Source organism: Rutidosis leptorrhynchoides, chromosome 5 (genome assembly GCF_046630445.1).
Source record: "Rutidosis leptorrhynchoides isolate AG116_Rl617_1_P2 chromosome 5, CSIRO_AGI_Rlap_v1, whole genome shotgun sequence".
In the NCBI taxonomy this organism is placed as follows: domain Eukaryota; kingdom Viridiplantae; phylum Streptophyta; class Magnoliopsida; order Asterales; family Asteraceae; genus Rutidosis; species Rutidosis leptorrhynchoides.
In genome coordinates this window covers 81,637,550-81,656,473 of record NC_092337.1, presented here as the reverse complement: position 1 = coordinate 81,656,473, position 18,924 = coordinate 81,637,550, and positions in this window count along the sequence as shown.

The window sequence follows — 18,924 nt, the reverse complement described above, 5'->3', positions numbered from 1 at the left end:
GCAACTCACCAGGAGTATATATCTGTAAGGCCCTGGCCATGTCCAGCATGGACATTCTGTACATCCTACCGCCAAGGATAAACCTAAGAAATCTTCTATCATCTATTCTAACTATATTTGTATCAAGTGATACAGTACTCATCAACTCAACACACCATTCCTTATATACAGGTCTACGAATGGTGAAAAGACGTTCCCAATCTGTAAAAGAAGAACTGCCATACCTTTGAACTAAAAGCTGTCTAACACGGTCAGCTAGATGGACCGTTTCTAAAGGGGCCCAATCGATTACCCTTGGCACCTCTACATTTTTTGTTACCAATTTGAATTTGTTCCTTTGATATGTCTCGTAATCTCTCCATCTTCTATCAAATCTCAGATTAGGATGTAGAGTGTGCTCAAGAATCGTTGGGAATTCTACTGGCGGCCTCATTGGGAATACTATGAATTCATCAACAAACTGTACCGGATCATAATAAGGTATGTGATGATCAGGCTGTTGTTGTGGTTCTTGTTGTGGTTGTTGTTCGTGTTGCATTTCTGGTTCTGGTTCTGGTGCTGGTCGTCTAGATGATGATGCTCCTGAACCTCCAGTATCGGCTTTCTGCAAAACATATTAAACACAAAATTTGTGCATCCAAATATGCATTAGTGTTAGCAAAATAACAACTTAATACAATCACTATAACATGTTAAATCAAAATTAAACTTATACACATTTTCACAATTTTTCACAATTCTATATTTTTCAAATAAGCACATATGAAAATGTATACAAAGTTCATAAGCTTTTAACTCAAATAACATGTCAAAATATTCATTACTAATAATTAAACAAGTCTCAAATGGCAAATATATCAAATTAATCAAGTTTATGAATTTTGAACTTAAAAAGTCCACTTTAGTCTCCAAAAATCATGTTTAGGATCATTGTTTGGATCATTTAACTATCTAAACATGTTACACTACTCAATTTAGCAATAATTCATGACAAAAATCGGCCATAACCTGTTTATATCAAAAAGCCCCAAATTGCTCAAGAACACAAACCCTAGATTTCTAAAAACTTTGAAGTTTTTGGCTTCAAATCATGTTAAATAGCATCAATCTAGGTTATACATGCATAAAATACTAACAATTTAACACTAATTACACTAGAAATTAACAAAATTGCATTAGGTAAAAAATTGGTAATTATCACAAAAACTAGGAATTTATAGAGTTTAGGGGTGTAATTTTTACCATTTTGCTGAAGAATGAGAATCTAGGCATGATTAGAGCAAGAAAAATGACGAATTACGGTGAAAAATTGGCGAAATTTGGTGAAGATTTGAGAGAGTTTCGTGAATGTATGTGTGTGTTTGTGTTGAGACAGAACCGAACTGGCTGTATGTATCAGGCCTGCATTTGGTCCCCATGCGATCGCATGGGATCCAAGTGCAAACCCCATGCGATCGCATGGGGTGCCGGCTACAGTACTTTCAGCTTTTTTTTATATATATATCTTATACTAATTAAAACAATTAAGTAATTAATTTTAAAATTTTGTTTCCCTTGTTATTTAGGACGAGGTCGTTTCAGATCGATGTCCTAGTCCGTCCTTTGACAAAATTTTAAAATTTGTCTTTTTGTAGCGATTGTTTTAAAAGCTAAGATTTTTTAGGTTTTTTTTTTTGTTGGCATACTTTAATTCAATAAGATTAAAAATAATGATAATAAAAGTTCTCGTCCCTCCCTCGGGTAAAGCAATTTCGGTTCAATGACCTAGTCTTCAACTTACGACGAATTTTAAAAATCATATTTTTAACTTAATGAGATAAAGTAAATTTTTGTTTTTAAATTCACACCAAACTTAAAATTTGAAATGCATAAAATTAAAAATTCTTATTTTAAAAATTAAAAAAAATTCACACCAAACTTAATTTAAAAATTCATATTATAAAATCACACCAAACTTATATTATATTTTTCAAATATTTACAATTTTAAATATATTGTTTTTACAAAGTTTACAATATTAATTTAAGATTTATATATTAATTTTAAAAACATGGTAAAAATAAAATTAAAAATCTTTTTGGCTTTTTATCCCACTTTAATCAATCAAATATTATCAAAAATATGCGTCCCTCTTTTCGGTAAAGTAATTTCGGTTCCATGACCTAATTTAACTCATGACGAATTTTTGAAATATTTTGGGTTGATTGATTAAAGATATTTATACCTTAAGAATAAACGTTAAATTTCGCAGTGATGTAATAAATTTTTGTATGATATCAATAATTTCGGTTGCCAAACCTAATTTTATTTAATACCAATTTAATACTTTATAGCGAACAAATTAGCGTTTATTATCAAAAGGTTAAAAATAAAAAAAATAAAAACTGTACAGACTTACCTGTGAGAAAGTATTCTTAGTTATATGATCTATCCCATTCATAAGATAGTCGGTTTAATTGGTTTTCCATGGCTACATAGGCGTAACCTCGAGCATTCAGTGTTTTTTCTTCTAAACATATGAACGGTCCGTCTCTGCATAAAGTAACAAATTCGGTATTTGAATAGGTTTGATTATTTGAACATTTACCTCCATGTGACCATTTTCCGCATTTGTGACATCTTTCTAGGTGTCGTGCTCTTCTTTTCGCTGCGGATTTTGATTTTCCTTTACCAAATTGTAACTTATTATCTTCGCATCTGGATTCTTTTCTTACTCCGTCCAATCTTTCTCTGATTACTGATTCTATTTCACTCGGAAGTGTGTCATTATTACGTTTAGTGATCAAAGCGTGTAGCATTAGACCATGATTTAGTTCACAGGCAGTCTTCATTTCATAAAAACCTAAAAAAATAAAAATTCAGAATGGGGGGAGAAGACTAGTTCTTTAGGGTCTGCTAGGGAAAGACCATTCGGGTTCCATTTTCGAGAACTACACGAAAACAGAAAATCTAACTCTAACAGAAATACATATTATCCTTTAAAGACTTGATTCTCCCCACACTTAGTTAGCTGTGGTATCGAAATTGTGATTAACTTCATTGTCGAATTCCATCGGACTATCTATGTAGTGTTTAACTCTGTGACCATTAACTTTAAATTCAATCCCATTTGAATTTATTAATTCTATCGTTCCGTATGGGAAAACTCTTTTGTTTATGAATGGTCCAGACCATCTTGATTTCAATTTTCCAGGAAATAGCTTGAATCGTGAATTGAAAAGAAGAACTCTGTCTCCTTCTTTAAATTCTTTTAAACTTATGATTCTTTTATCATGCCATTTCTTCGTTCTTTCTTTATAGATTAATGATTTTTCGTATGCTTCATGTCTTAACTATTCTAATTCTTTTAGTTGACTTAATCGTAGACGTCCAGCTTCATGTATATCAAGATTACATGTCTTCAAAGCCCAAAATGCTTTGTGTTCAATTTCTACTGGAAGATGACATGCTTTTCCATAAACAAGTCTAAAAGGTGTGGTTCCAATTGGAGTTTTGTAGGCTGTTCTAAAAGCCCAGAGTGCATCCTCCAATTTAATGGACCATTCCTTCGGATTTGATCCTACGGTTTTCTCTAAAATATGTTTTAAAGCTCGGTTGGTATTTTTAACTTGTCCACTTGTTTGTGGATGATATGCGGTGGAGATTTTATGAGTTACTCCATATCTTTTGAGAACTTTCTCAAGTTGATTGTTACAGAAATGAGTACCCCGATCACTTATTAAAGCTTTCGGTGTTCCAAACCTTGCAAAAAGACGTTTTAAAAAGTTGACTACAACTCGTGCATCGTTAGTTGGGAGAGCTTGTGCTTCCGCCCATTTAGATACATAATCAATGGCTACGAGAATATAGAGATTATTATGAGATCTTGGAAATGGACCCATAAAGTCAATACCCCAAATGTCAAATACTTCACATACTTGGATGACATTTTGTGGCATTTCATCACGTTGACTTATTTTTCCGGCCCTTTGACAAGCATTACAGGATTTGCAAAGAAGGTGTGCGTCTTTGTAAATTGTAGGCCAATAGAATCCAGCTTCATAAACTTTTCTTGCTGTTAATTGAGGCCCATAATGCCCTCCTGTTGGTCCTGTGTGACAATGGTTTAAAATTTTACTAGCTTCATCTCCAAATACACATCGGCGTATTATTCCATCGGGACAACTTTTAAACAGATGTGGATCTTCCCAGAAATAGTGTTTTATATCACTAAAGAATTTCTTTCGTTTTTGGTACGATAATCCTTTTTCAAGGAATCCACAAACTAAGTAGTTTGCATAGTCTGCAAACTATGGAATTTCATTATAATCTATCTTCAATAGATATTCATCAGGAAAGTTGTCTTGTATGGCCGATTCATTTAGAACTTCTAATTCGGGATTTTCAAGACGAGAAAGATGATCTGCGGCGAGATTTTCTGCTCCACTTTTTTCTCGGATTTCAATATCGAACTCTTGTAAGAGTAAGATCCAACGGATTAATCTTGGTTTGGCATCTTGTTTCGAAAATAGGTATCTAAGATCAGAATGGTCGGTATAGACCACCGTTTTTGCTAGAACGAGATATGATCGAAATTTGTCAAAAGCAAAGACAATAGCAAGGAGTTCTTTTTCAGTAGTTGTGTAATTTGTTTGTGCTCCTTGTAACGTCTTACTAGCATAACATATAGGTTGAAATCTTTTTTCAATCCTTTGTGCTAGAACGGCTCCCATTGCAAAATCACTTGCATCGCACATTAATTCAAACGGTAGATTCCAATTTGGTGTTATCATAATTGGCGCATTAGTGAGTTTCTCTTTAAGAATATTAAAAGATTTGATACATTCATCTGAAAAGATGAATGGAGCATCCTTTTCTAGGAGTTTATTCATAGGAGTGGCAATTTTAGAAAAATCTTTTATGAAACGTCGGTAAAAACCGGCATGCCCTAGAAAACTCCTAACTCCTCTAACATTGGTGGGATGTGGAAGTTTAGCAATTACATCTACTTTAGCTCTATCCACTTCAATTCCTTCCTTCGAAATTTTATGACCAAGAACGATGCCTTCTTTAACCATGAAATGGCATTTCTCCCAATTAAGTACTAGATTTGATTGTTCGCATCTAATAAGCATTCGTTCCAGATTAACTAGACATGATTCAAATGTATCACCGAAGACTGAAAAGTCATCCATGAAAACTTCCATGCATTCTTCTATCATGTCGTGAAAAATCGCCATCATACACCTTTAAAAGGTTGCAGGGCGTTGCAAAGTCCAAATGGCATGCGTTTGTAAGCAAAAGTACCATAAGGGCAGGTGAATGTGGTTTTCTCTTGATCTTCGGGTGCTATTGGAATTTGAAAATATCCGAAAAATCCATCTAGAAAACAATAGTAACTATTTCCGGCTAATCTTTCCAACATTTGATCAATGAAAGGTAAGGGAAAGTGATCTTTTCTGGTGGCGTCATTTAATTTTCTATAATCAATACATACACGCCATCCTGTTACAGTCCTAGTAGGAATAAGCTCATTTTTCTCATTTGTAATGACAGTCATGCCACCCTTCTTAGGCACGCATTGAACTGAGCTTACCCATGGACTATCAGAAATTGGATAAATTAGACCTGCGTCTAGTAGTTTAATAATTTCTTTTTTAACTACATCTTGCATATTAGGATTTAGTCTTCGTTGGCGTTCCACATACGTTTTATGACCTTCTTCCATAAGGATTTTATGTGTGCAATACGAAGGACTTATTCCTTTAATATCATGAATCTTCCATGTAATGGCTGGTTTATGAGCTTTCAACACAGAAATGAGTTGTGATTTCTCATTTTCAGTAAGAGAAGACGATATTATTACAGGTAATTCAGATTCACCATGTAAATAAGCGTATTCCAAATGGTTTGGAAGTGGCTTTAACTCTAATTTCGGAGGTTCTTCTATCGATGATTTATATCGATATCTGTCTTCTTCTTTTAGCATTTGAATTTCTTCTGTTGTTGGTTCATATCCATTAGCTATAAGTGTAGCTAACATTTCAGCTTCATCAATTTGTTCTGTTCCTTCTCCTAAAGAACATTCTCCTGTTCCTTGTAATTCTGAAAATTCTTCTAATAATTCTGCATGTGAATCTATAGTTTGAATATAATAACATGTATCATCTGCAGATTGCGGTTGTTGCATTGCTCTATCAACTGAAAAGGTAACACTCTCGTCCTCTATACTTAGGGTCAATTTCTTACCGAACACGTCTATCATTGCTTTAGCCGTGTTTAAGAATGGTCTTCCTAATATGAGAGGAACTTGAGAATCTTCTTCCATGTCCAGAACAACAAAATCTACTGGAAATACTAAAGTACCAACTTTAACTAGCATGTTCTCCATTATCCCTCTAGGATATTTTATTGATCGATCGGCTAGTTGTATGCTTATTCTTGTTGGTTTCAATTCTCCAAGGTCTAGTTTAGTGTATAGTGAAAACGACATTAAATTTATACTAGCACCTAAGTCTGCTAATGCTTCTATTGAACTAAGACTACCTAGAAAACATGGAATTGTCAAACTTCCTGGATCAGATAGTTTTTCTGGTATCTTATTCAACAGCACTGCTGAACAATTAGCGTTTATAGTAACAGCCGAGAGTTCTTCCATTTTCTTTCTATTCGTGATCAGATCTTTCAAGAATTTAGCATATCTAGGCATTCCTGAAATCACATCAATGAAAGGAAGATTTACATTTATCTGTTTAAACATATCCAAGAATTTGGATTGCTCGGCTTCAAGTTTCTCTTTCTTCATTTTACTCGGGTAAGGAAGTGGTGGTTGGTATGGTTTAACATAAGGTTTATCCTTAACTGTGTTATCTTCATTAACCTTTTCAACTACCGGTTCTTTTTCCTTATCTTGATCAGGTTGTGGTTCTTGTGGAGTAGGAATAGCTTCATCAGAAGTTACAGGTATTTCAGGTGGTTTAAGTGTTGTACCACTTCTTGTGGTAATGGCTTTAGCTGTTTCATTCCGGGGGTTAGCATTTGTATCACTAGGTAAACTTCCCGGTTTTCTTTCACCTATTAACCTTGCTAGGTTACTTACTTCTTGTTCCAAGTTTTGAATAGAAGCTTGTTGATTTCTAAATGCTTGAGCATTTTGTTCATTAGTTTGTTTCTGAGATGTGAAAAACTGCGTTTGAGTTTCAACTAGCTTCGTCATCATATCTTCTAAATTCAGCTTTTTATCATCGGTTTGTTGTGGTGGTTTGTTTTGAAAATTAGGTCTTTGCTGATTGTAAGTATTGTGGATACTTGTTGATTGCTAGGACCTTGTTGGTTGTTGTATGGAATATTTCGGTTATAATTCTGGTTTTGATTGTAAATCGGTCTTGGCGGTTGATAATTATTCTGATAATTATTTCTAGGCCTTTGGTTTATGTATGAAATATTCTCTCTCTGTTCCATTGTTAATTCAATACTGAGACAATCTTTTGTCAAATGTGGTCCTCCACACTGCTCACAACTAATTCGTATTGAGTGAATATCCTTAGTCATCTTTTCCATTCGTCTCTCGACAGCATCTATCTTTGCGGAAATGGAATCTAAGTCATGGCTAGAATCGGCTCTAGCTGCTTTAGATGATCTAATGATATCTTTTTCTTGGTGCCACTCATGTGAGTGGGAAGCAGTGTTATCAATAATTTTGTAAGCATCAGTTTCGGTTTTCTTCATAATAGAACCACCAGCTGCTATATCTATGTCTTTCCTTGTAGTGATGTCGCATCCTTGGTAGAATATTTGTACTATTTGACAGGTATCTAAACCATGTTGCGGACATCCTCTTAATAACTTTCCAAATCTTGTCCACGCCTCATATAGAGTTTCATTCGGTTTCTGTGTGAACGTAACAATTTCTCCTTGAAGTCTTACGGCTTTAGATGCAGGAAAGAATTGTTTAAGAAAATTTTCAACTAAAACGTCCCATGTATCAATCGCCCCTTCAGGTAACGATTCCAACCAATCTTTGGCTTCTCCCTTTAAAGTCCAGGGAAATAACATGAGATATATCTGTTCATCCTCCACTTCTCGGATTTTAAATAGTGTGCAGATCCTATTAAATGTACGAAGATGTTCATTTGGATCTTCCTTTGGTGCACCACTAAATTGGCATTGATTAGTCACCATGTGTAGAATTTGTCCTTTGATTTTATAATCTGGCGCATTAATGTCTGGATGAGTAATTGCGTGACCTTGGCCAGTGCGTTTAGCTCTCATTCGGTCTTCCATACTTAAAGGTTCCAGATTCTCCATAATTGAATTTGTTGAATCGGAATCACTAGAAGATTCTGATTTAATGGTTCGTTCCTCAACAATCTCTGTTTGAATGATTGGTGGTTCCGGAGGAAAATTTAGTGGTTCAGGATCTATGAATCGTCCCTGAATATTCTCCGGATTCTCAATTGTGAGATCGGGTTCAAAAAATGGATTATCGGAAATTTGAACTGGAGTACTTGGTCGACTGGATGACGATTCTAAAGAAAAATCAACGGCGGTAATATTTGCTAAATGTCTTGATCTAGTTACAGGTGGTGAACGTACAAAAGGTGGTGAACGTCTTGCTCGGTGCATTCACTGAATATCCTGTTAGTTTTTAAAAGGAAAGAAAAATTATATAACTTATCCAATTAATAGACTTTTCTGATTTTGCCCACGTTTCGAATAGCCAAAAGATGCAGCAGAGGGGCAGGATTCGTTTGGTCTCAATATAATTGAGGACTGTTTGGCTCCAATAACCCGGTCCACGTACAAATCCAACTATTACTACGAACCAGAAAATTTTGATGTCTATTAATTTAACCACTTAAAATAAATTTTCGTAATTTTAAGAAATTTAGATAAGAAGTAGAATAAAAATCTATGTCCTAAAAACTAGAATAGCGAGAAATAAGAAAGAAAAAGAGTGCATCGGAAAAAAATCGAAAAATAAAAATAAGAAAGAAAAAGAGTAACTTATAGAACTTAAAAACACTTGACTAACCCAACCTTATTACTATCACTAACTTAAAATTATAATCACAAATTGAGATTACTAATTGGAATGATAATTGATACATAGGTAAAAGGCGTCGAGAAATAAGAAAATAGCGCGTCTAAACTTAAAAAGGAACTAAAAATTTAAAACTAAAAGTTGCGTCTTAAAGCTTACAAGTAAAACTATATCCCAAATGGAAATAACTTAAAAAGGTACTAAAACTTAAAAAGGCGTCGCAAAATTCTAAAGCACCTAAATCTTAGTCTAAAGAAAAAGCACTTAAGGGATTTTACGGCAAAGCCTAAAAATCTAGAAGTAAAAATAACTATGGCAAAAACTATGAATAAATACGAGCGAAAAATACAAAAATTACGCTAAAACTATTAAAAAGGGACAAAATATAAAAATATATAAAAAGTTGTAAAAATTACAATTTTTATAAAAATATTATTTTTATATTATTTATTTAATAAAACTATTAATTTTATAATTTAATTAAACTAATTACACTAAATAATACAAATTAATAATAAAAACTAAATTAATAATTAAAAATTAAACCCTAATTAGGGTTATAATAATAATAATTATATATTAATTAAAACCCTAAACAGGCGGCTGAGGTTACCAGGCCTGTCAAATCACCTCATGCGATCGCATGAGGTTTTAGTTGATTTTCCATGCGATCGCATGGCTTGCGAAATTGGGCCAGATGGGTTGGGCTGCTATAGTGTAGCCCGTAAACTTTTATATTTTTTTTTCTTTTTTTGTTTTGCTGTTTTGATGTGTTATAAAAAAAACACAATATTTAAATAAAATTTATATTTTTAAATACTAAAAATAAAAATAAAGAAACTTTATAAAACTTATATATTTAACAAACTCTTAAAAATATATAAATTTTTGTTTTTCTTTTTATGTTTTTGAATTTTTAAAACGTATTTTTACAAAAACGTATTTTTATAAAAGTAAACTAAAAATAAATTTTTTTTTTTGTGTGTGGCTTTTCGCTTTGGCATTCCCCGGCAGCGGCGCCAAAAATTCTTGATGTTATGCGAGGTGTATATAAAATAGCTTTATATTTTACAAGGAAATACTATTAAATACGATACAATTTTACAAGATATTTATTTATTTATTGAATGGATATACTTAAACCTTGCTACAACACTTATAGGCAGTGTACCTAATCGTACAGTAGTGTAGTTTTTAGTAAGTCCGGTTCGTTCCACAGGGAATCTTTTTCACAAAGCTTAACGCTATATTAGTTTAAATTTATAAAAACACAAATATATATATAAGTAATATTATTATTATAAAGGGGGGTTTTTACCGTTTAATGACCGGTTTGTCGATTTTAAAAACTTTAGTTGCAGTTAAAACAAAATGTAAAATATTAAATAAATAAAAGACTTAATTTAAAGCGTAAAGTAAATAATGATAATGAAATTGCGAATAATAAAAGTGCGATAAAATAAATTTGTGATAATTAAAAAGTACGATAATTAAAAGTGCAATTAAATACAATAACAATAAATAAAAATGCGATAATTAGAAGTGCAATTAAATATAAAATAAAGGAAATTAAATATGAAATAAAAGAATTATGCTTATTTAAACTTCCGTAATCATGATGTTTGACGTGTTGATTTTCGTTTTATGCCCATGGGTTGATTGTCCTTTGTCCTGGATTATTTAATATATCCTTCTGGTTTTTATCCATAACAGTCCATCAGTCATAAATATAAAGTGCGAGTGTCCTCGTCAAATTATCCTTATACCCGAAGTTTAAATATTCCAACTAATTGGGGACTTAAACTGTAACAAGATTTTAATACTTTGTTTAATAATTACACCAGGATGTCGATTGAGTGTAACCCAAGGTTTTAATACTTTGTTATCAATTATGCCAAGTGTCCTTGTACATAATTTTACCCCTGTTTTAATAATTCTAGTGGCTATTAATTCATTCCCGTGTCCGGTTAAATGAACGATTATTCGTACATATAAATATCCCGCCCATCGTGTCCGATTGAGTGTATATGGTTATTTATAGGGACGTTCAATTGTAAATCTTTATATTAAAATTAACAAACTATCATTTAGTTAAACAAATATAAAGCCCATTAATAGCCCATAGTCTAATTTCCACAAGTGTCGTTCTTTTGTCCAAACCCCAATTATGGTACAAAGCCCAATTACCCAATTTTAGTAATTAGCCCAACATCATGATTACTTCGTTTTAAATAAGCATAATAATAACTTAGCTACGAGACATTAAATTAAAAAGGTTGAACATAACTTACAATGATTAAAAATAGCGTAGCGTTACACGGACAGAATTTCGACTTACACCCTTACAACATTCGCTAACATACCCTTATTATTAGGATTTAAAATTAAAATTAAAATTAAAATATAAATTATATATACATATACTACGTTGAGTGAAGAAGAAAGATGTGTTTATTTTGGCCAAAACGCGTTGAATTTATAGGACCTGGGCTGGATTTCAGAGCCATGCGATTGCATGGCTTTTGTGCCTCCAGGCCATGCGATCGCATGGCCAGCTGGGAGAAGTCACATATCTTTGTTTTCTTTCTTGCCGACGTTTATAAATAATAATATAATATATAAATAATTATAAGAATTATTTAAATATTATATTTTATTTATGTGCATAGTTAACTTGTAATTTTTAGTCCGTTGCGTCGAGCGTTGAGAGTTGACTCTGGTCCCGGTTTAGGATTTTAGAACGTCCTTGCGTACAATTTAATATCTTGTACTTTACGTTTTGAATCTTGTACTCTTGTAATTTTGAGACGTTTCTTATCAATAATTGGAACCTCGTTGATTGTAATTTGTACTTTTGAGCTTTTTGGTCGTTTGCGTCTTAAATTCGTCGAATCTGTCTTTTGTCTTCACCTTTTATTATTTAAACGAATATCACTTGTAAATAGGACAATTGCAACTAAAAGCTTGTCTTTCTTGAGGAATAATGCTATGAAATATATGTTCGTTTTTAGCATTATCAATAGTGTATAGACAAAACTCATATCTTAGCGTATCCGCTAATTCATATCTTAGCATATCTATTACTGTAAACTCTGCCTGACATACTCCGTATATTCCTCCGTAACTTATGGGATTTTAGTATTATATATGCATATGAAACTTATGTATTGCAGGGTACTAATCTACATCCTATAATCTATTTCTTATAAAAAAATCCTTCATCTGATCGTACGAGATGAATCCCTCAACCAGTTCGAATTCCTCGGATTCCGACAGCTATTCCGATATGGAGTTTCACCTAAGCTCCGAAAGCAGTGTCACTAGAATAAATCAACTAATCATCCTTCCCCAATTCATCTGATGGATTCGTAGCCTCCTCAATCATTGGAGACAAGAAGAAGGTGATCCCTTCCATCCACCACATTGCCCTCTTGGTGAAGAACCTGAAGCACTTACCGGCAAACCTGTTCGTAACACCATTTTCTCTCTCATTTCAAGAGTGTCTCGCCACGACTATATCACAAGTCAGATTCAAAACCTTATTCATTCGCTCGTTCATACCGACAATCATCCCGGAGTAATAAAGTCAATGAGTTTCGCGCCCGAGTTGTAGCCTTGGAAAATATGGTGCAAAATGTACCAGCTTTAACAACATCAACGGCATCAACTGTACCACCAGCAACAACACAAACCACAACAACACACGCCTCAACATCACAATCGGTACCCCGAGCATAATCATCGTTCTACATGACGTTCTACATCATTTATCTTCATTCAACATGGTGAATATGTAATCTCTAATGTTTTAGAGATTATATATTCTTGTTCTAACGTAAATCAAATGAGTTTAATATCATATTAACCCATTAAATCCATGATTGCATCTGAAGAAAATATATATACAAGTATATTTTCATAAAGATTATAATTAAAAATTCTTTCGTACAAACTGTTAATGGTGAAAATATTTTAACGGGTAGGTAATACCCGAGGAATATTTAGATTTCACTTTAATAAGTTACAATGTACATTCGACGAAGCTGATTCAATAGTCATTTACTATCCTACTTACAACCACCGATATACGTATCCGTTCACCGCAGAATAACCATTTTCATTCAATTTCATATTTGGATTTTGACCTATCAGAATCCAACAAGTGGCATAATGAAGAAAAACATTGGACAAAATAAAAATTTGTTAGAAACAAACAAATTAACTATAAGAAATTCTGTTAAGAAACCACGCTAACAAAATCCTAGCTAACTGTTCCTAGCTAACTGTTAATTCCTTATTACATTTTATTTATCGCAGTTTATTTATCGCAATTTTATTTATCGTCATTTAATTTCTGTTATTTACTTTACGCACTTTATTTATCGTCATTTAATTTCTGTTATTTATTTTACGCACTTTAAATATCGGGACACGTGTACAAGGTTTTGACATATCATATCGACGCATCTATATATATTATTTGGAATAACCATAGACACTCTATATGCAGTAATGCTGGAGTTAACTATACAGGGTTGAGGTTGATTTTACAATAATATATATAGTTTGAGTTGTGATCGAGTCTGAGACATGTATACGGGTCACGATACGTATTAATTAATTCGAATATTATATATTAAACTATATATGAATTATTGGACTGTTAACTGTGGACTATCGACTGTGGACTAATAACATTGGATAATTAAAATGAATTAAAATATTGATTATAACATATGAAACTAAACATCTCTTCAAGTTTGGCACTTGATTTCATCTTAAACCTCATTTATATCTTAACGATTATAATCTGCGTTCAAACCCTTCATGATTCTTGAAAACACCTCAATCGAGAGAATGAACCAACTGCATCTCATATACAGAAGAAAGATTTATGCATATAGTCATGCACCTGAAAACACTCGGAACCTGAGTAAACATTTAACACATATCTGTGCTAGCTCCTTTGGCGTTGTTATTATCGAAAATAATTTTGCAATTCCTTTTCAAATTAGAAAATTTTATCACAGCTCCAGCAAATCAACTTCGACTTTTCGTTCGAAACAACCTTATTATAACCATGATATATATGCGTACTCTTTTATTGTTACCGGAGAACCTTTTATATTCCACCATATTACCCTCAGCGTTTAATCATCTAAAAACACAATTCTCTTGAAACCACATCGGATTGATAATCGATGACTCAGATATGGTAGCATTAAATGCAGAGGAAACAAAAAAAATTATAGATGGTCTAAACAGCAAAAAGTTTGATAATAAAGAAGGGAATGTTAGGAACGCTCGATAGAAAATTTGGTACTGAAAAACAGATTGAGCAAACCACGAAGGAGTCTCTGAACGAATAACAAGGACTAAACTTGTACATTAAGAATCCTGATGATTCTGTTCCTGATGAAATATTTAGCGAATACCTTGCTTCTGACTCCAAACTCTTGCGGACAAATTTTCTTCACCATCTTTCGATATTAGAAATTCCAAGATATCATCGTATCTTTCATTATAAATATCCTCCATATTTCTGAAGATATTTTTATAACTACTCTTATCTAAAATCATTAATCTCTTCGTACTATCAGTGTTACATCATATAGAAACTGTTAGTTTCTATATTCTGTAACCTTTCGAGCTTAAAATATGAATGTTATTGAAGTAATGTTGTGAACTGATGCATGAGTTAGTATAATATAATGACACTTGATCAACGTGATTATATTACAGTAAGTCATGCTAAGTTTCTAAATGGAACATGATGATTCACAGATTATAACGTCATCATGTGTCATGTTACATAACTCTTTCATTCTGCTTAACTTCTGAACATATCAAGAAAGTATATTCTTGATAGTTCTATTCTCAGAGATTCTGGTAATTTGACAAATCAAATCGTGCTAATACATTCTTTCTTATTTAAAACATGATGTTTATCCGAAATTCCATACTTACGAATTCTGGACCGTTACTCGCTTTACTAGAGGTCAGGAGGATAATAAAAAGGCAAAGAGCCCCAAAATATAAGAGAAAATATAAAACCCAATAACAACACATAAGTTACAAACTGTGGATATTAATACGAATAGCAATATAAAGACACGGCATAATTAAGAATAGTATCACCCCAAGGTTATATTAAAAGTAAACAGATTTTTCTGGTGGAAGATTGAAAAGAAGGATGACAGAAATGATAATTAGGAAAATATCAGGGATTAGACCTGGACTAAGTATTTTCACAATCTTTTGGATGTATGAATTAAGAAAGAAAGTATAGGAATGGTGAGAATAATAGAACGGAAGAGTTTAATTTATAATGGAAATATCAGACAGAGTAATCGAGGCAGATCACCGTATTTAATTATAGAGATCTTAATCTCCTTATTCGCCGAAGAATCAAATCTCTTAAATTTCAAAGATTTTCTTTAAATCCATTGAATTCCGGACTTAAATCGTGACTACGTCAAAAATTATGGAAAATCTCCATTTCTTCATCTCGATCTTTTGTGATAGCTTCATTCATACGCTTCGATTAATCAAATCATTTTATCCATATTACTCAATGATGATAAAACTCTATTTATCAACTCATATTCGTCATGAAAATATTTTTATTGTTAACCATGACCACCTCACTCAAATTTTGGAACGAAATTTCTTTAACGGGTAGGTACTGTGATGACCCGGAAATTTCCGACCAAATTTAAACTTAATCTTTTTATGATTTCAACACGATAAGCAAAGTCTGTAATGTCGAGTCTCAAAAGTTTGAACTGTTTCATATATTCAATTGACCTTCGACCAGTTCCAACGATTCACGAACAATTGTTTGTAAATATATATGTGTGTGTATATATATATATATATATATATATATATATATAAATATATATATATATATATATATATCTTAAACATTAGAATTAAAAATATAAAATAAGATACAAAATAATTGAGTGTAATTTAAAATAAATATATAAATATACATATGATTTCTAAGTATAATTATTATATTTTTATTATAATATATATATATATATATATATATATATTATACGATATTATATATATAAAGAATCAACGAAGGATATTATACGATATTACATAATTAATATTTAACAAGTAAAATTATAGTCATTATAGTAATATTATTACTACCTTTATTATTATTAATACTAATATTAATAATAATAATTAATCTCGATATTAGTTATATTTTTTTTATAGATAATATATAGGTATGAAATTCACCATATCTAATTTGTCATCTTTACTATTATTATTATTATTATTAATACTTTCATTACTATTATTATAAAAAATACTTAATATTAATATCAGTGTTACTATTATTACGTATAATACATAAACATAAAATTTGATACAATTAATGTGTTATATTATTATTATTATTATTATTGTTATCATTATTAGTAGTAAGATTACAACTTTAGTAATTATTAATGAAGATTGTATTATTAATATCATTAATATTATTATAGTTATTATTATTAGAAAATAATACAAACTATTATTAATATCATTAATAAAAATTTGTATTCTATTATTAAAAATTCATTAGTACAAATCAGTATTTTATTTATTATTAATTTGTATTATTAATATTATTATTACTATATATTTATTAATTATTTAAAATTAATTATATAATTATATAAAAATCAGAAAAAGTGATCGATTTAGTTTAGAGTATCTATCAGCCTGTTGCTAATTTTGTTTCTATCTCTTTAGTTGGTTATACATCGTGATCGATAGTACCAATCAAGGAAAAATTGATAAACTAATTATTATTTATTTATTTTTTTCTGATAAAAAAATGGTAGTCGATATAATTGAATTATAAAACCAATCCAATTATCAGTAATATGAGGGAACTCAACCATTCTTTCAAAACCATTCCCAATTACCCTAATTACAACTCCTAATTTTCAAAATTAAAACAGAAAAAGCAAGAAAAGAAAAGTCGTATAACTCTGTTATAAACTCAAACAGCAAAACTTCGATTTGGAACGAAATTGCAAAATGTAAAAATGCAATTTTGTTAGGAAACGTGTATGTAAACTATCTGCAAAGATTTAGCTTTCAATTCCTATTATTCGTTTCGAATTTTACGAGTCAAATATTTCGAATAAAAGTCAAACAAGTGTTCTTCAATCGAATTAGAAATTTCTGTTATGATTCGAGTAAAATTGAGGATTTATAAAAATTCTAGGAAGGATTTCCAATATATTTCATGAAGGTTTTGAGGTCTCAAAACATCTCTTTGTTAAAAATCGAATTTGTGTTCTTTATTTTTTTTCTCATTCAGCGTCTGTTTTTGTTTTATTTTTTTATCTTATTTTTCGGATATGCTAAATCAATCCAAACATAACATAACGTATTCCATTTCAATTTTAATCCATAAATTAAACCAAATAACTCGTTCTTAAGATTATTCTGAGCTCGAGTCGTTTTAAAAAATGAAGAAGATGAGGATCACAGTTTACGGGTTAAATAAATAGGGTATGGGTATATAATCAGATAAACAAGCACAGCGTAATGGTTAGGAGTTGTTTCGGGTTTACGAGAGGTCTCAGGTTTGATTCTTGGCATGGGCAGTCTTTTTTTGTTTTTAAAGCTTCAACTAAGGTAGTCACATGTTTTATTATTATTTTTATTATTATTATTATTATTATTATTATTATTATTATTATTATTTTCATTATTGTCATTATTAATTATGTATATTACTATGATAATTAGTATTATGTATTATTAATTATTATCAATATTATTATTAATAACATGATTATTAAAATTATTATCATTAATATAGTTTATGATATTATCATTTTTAGTATTATCACTATGTATTATCATGATTGATATTATCCTTATTATTAATTTTATCAGGGTATTATTATAATTATCATTAATATTATTATTATTATTATTAATTTTACCGTTTTAAGTATTATTATTATTATTATTATTATTATTATTATTATTATTATTATTATTATTATTATTATTATTATCATTATTATTATTATTATGATTATGATTACAAATTAATGATAAAAGAAACTATCGTCATTAGTTTATAAATTAAACGCGAAGATTATGATTATTATACCAATGATTATACAGGTTTTAATAATATCGATAAGATAATAAATATAGAAATTTTGGATATAAATATTATTAAGGAAATAATTAAAACCTTAATTAAAGTATGTTTTAATGGAATTATTAAAAGTCTTATAATTATTGTTATCATAATTATCTTTATAAAACTTAGTATTATTATCAATATTAATATCATATTTTCATTAACATTATTATTACCATTTTTTTTATCATTATATAGTATCAATATTATTACTAATACTAGTATTATTATAATTATTAATTTCTTAAACAATTGATATTCATATAAAAGATATATTTAATATACATAACTCAATTATATTAATATTACTATATATAAAATAAAGATATAAAGATAAATAATGAAACATATAAATTATTACAATTAACAATTATATCACTAATAATTATATATAAATTTGTTCGATTACAAATACACGTTTTAATATATATACAAATGATATAGGTTCGTGAATTCGAGGTCAACCCTGCTTTGTTCAATGTCGTCATATGTATTTTTACTACAAAATACATTAGGTGAGTTTCATTTGCCCCCTTTACTCTTTACATTTTGGGCTGAGAATACATGCAAATGCTTTATTAACTGTTTTACATTATTTATATGCGTGAGTTTCATTACTCCCTTTTTAAATGCTTTTGCAATATATATTTTTGGGACTGAGAATACATGCGCTTTTATAACTATTTTACGAAATAGACACAAGTAATCGAAATTACAT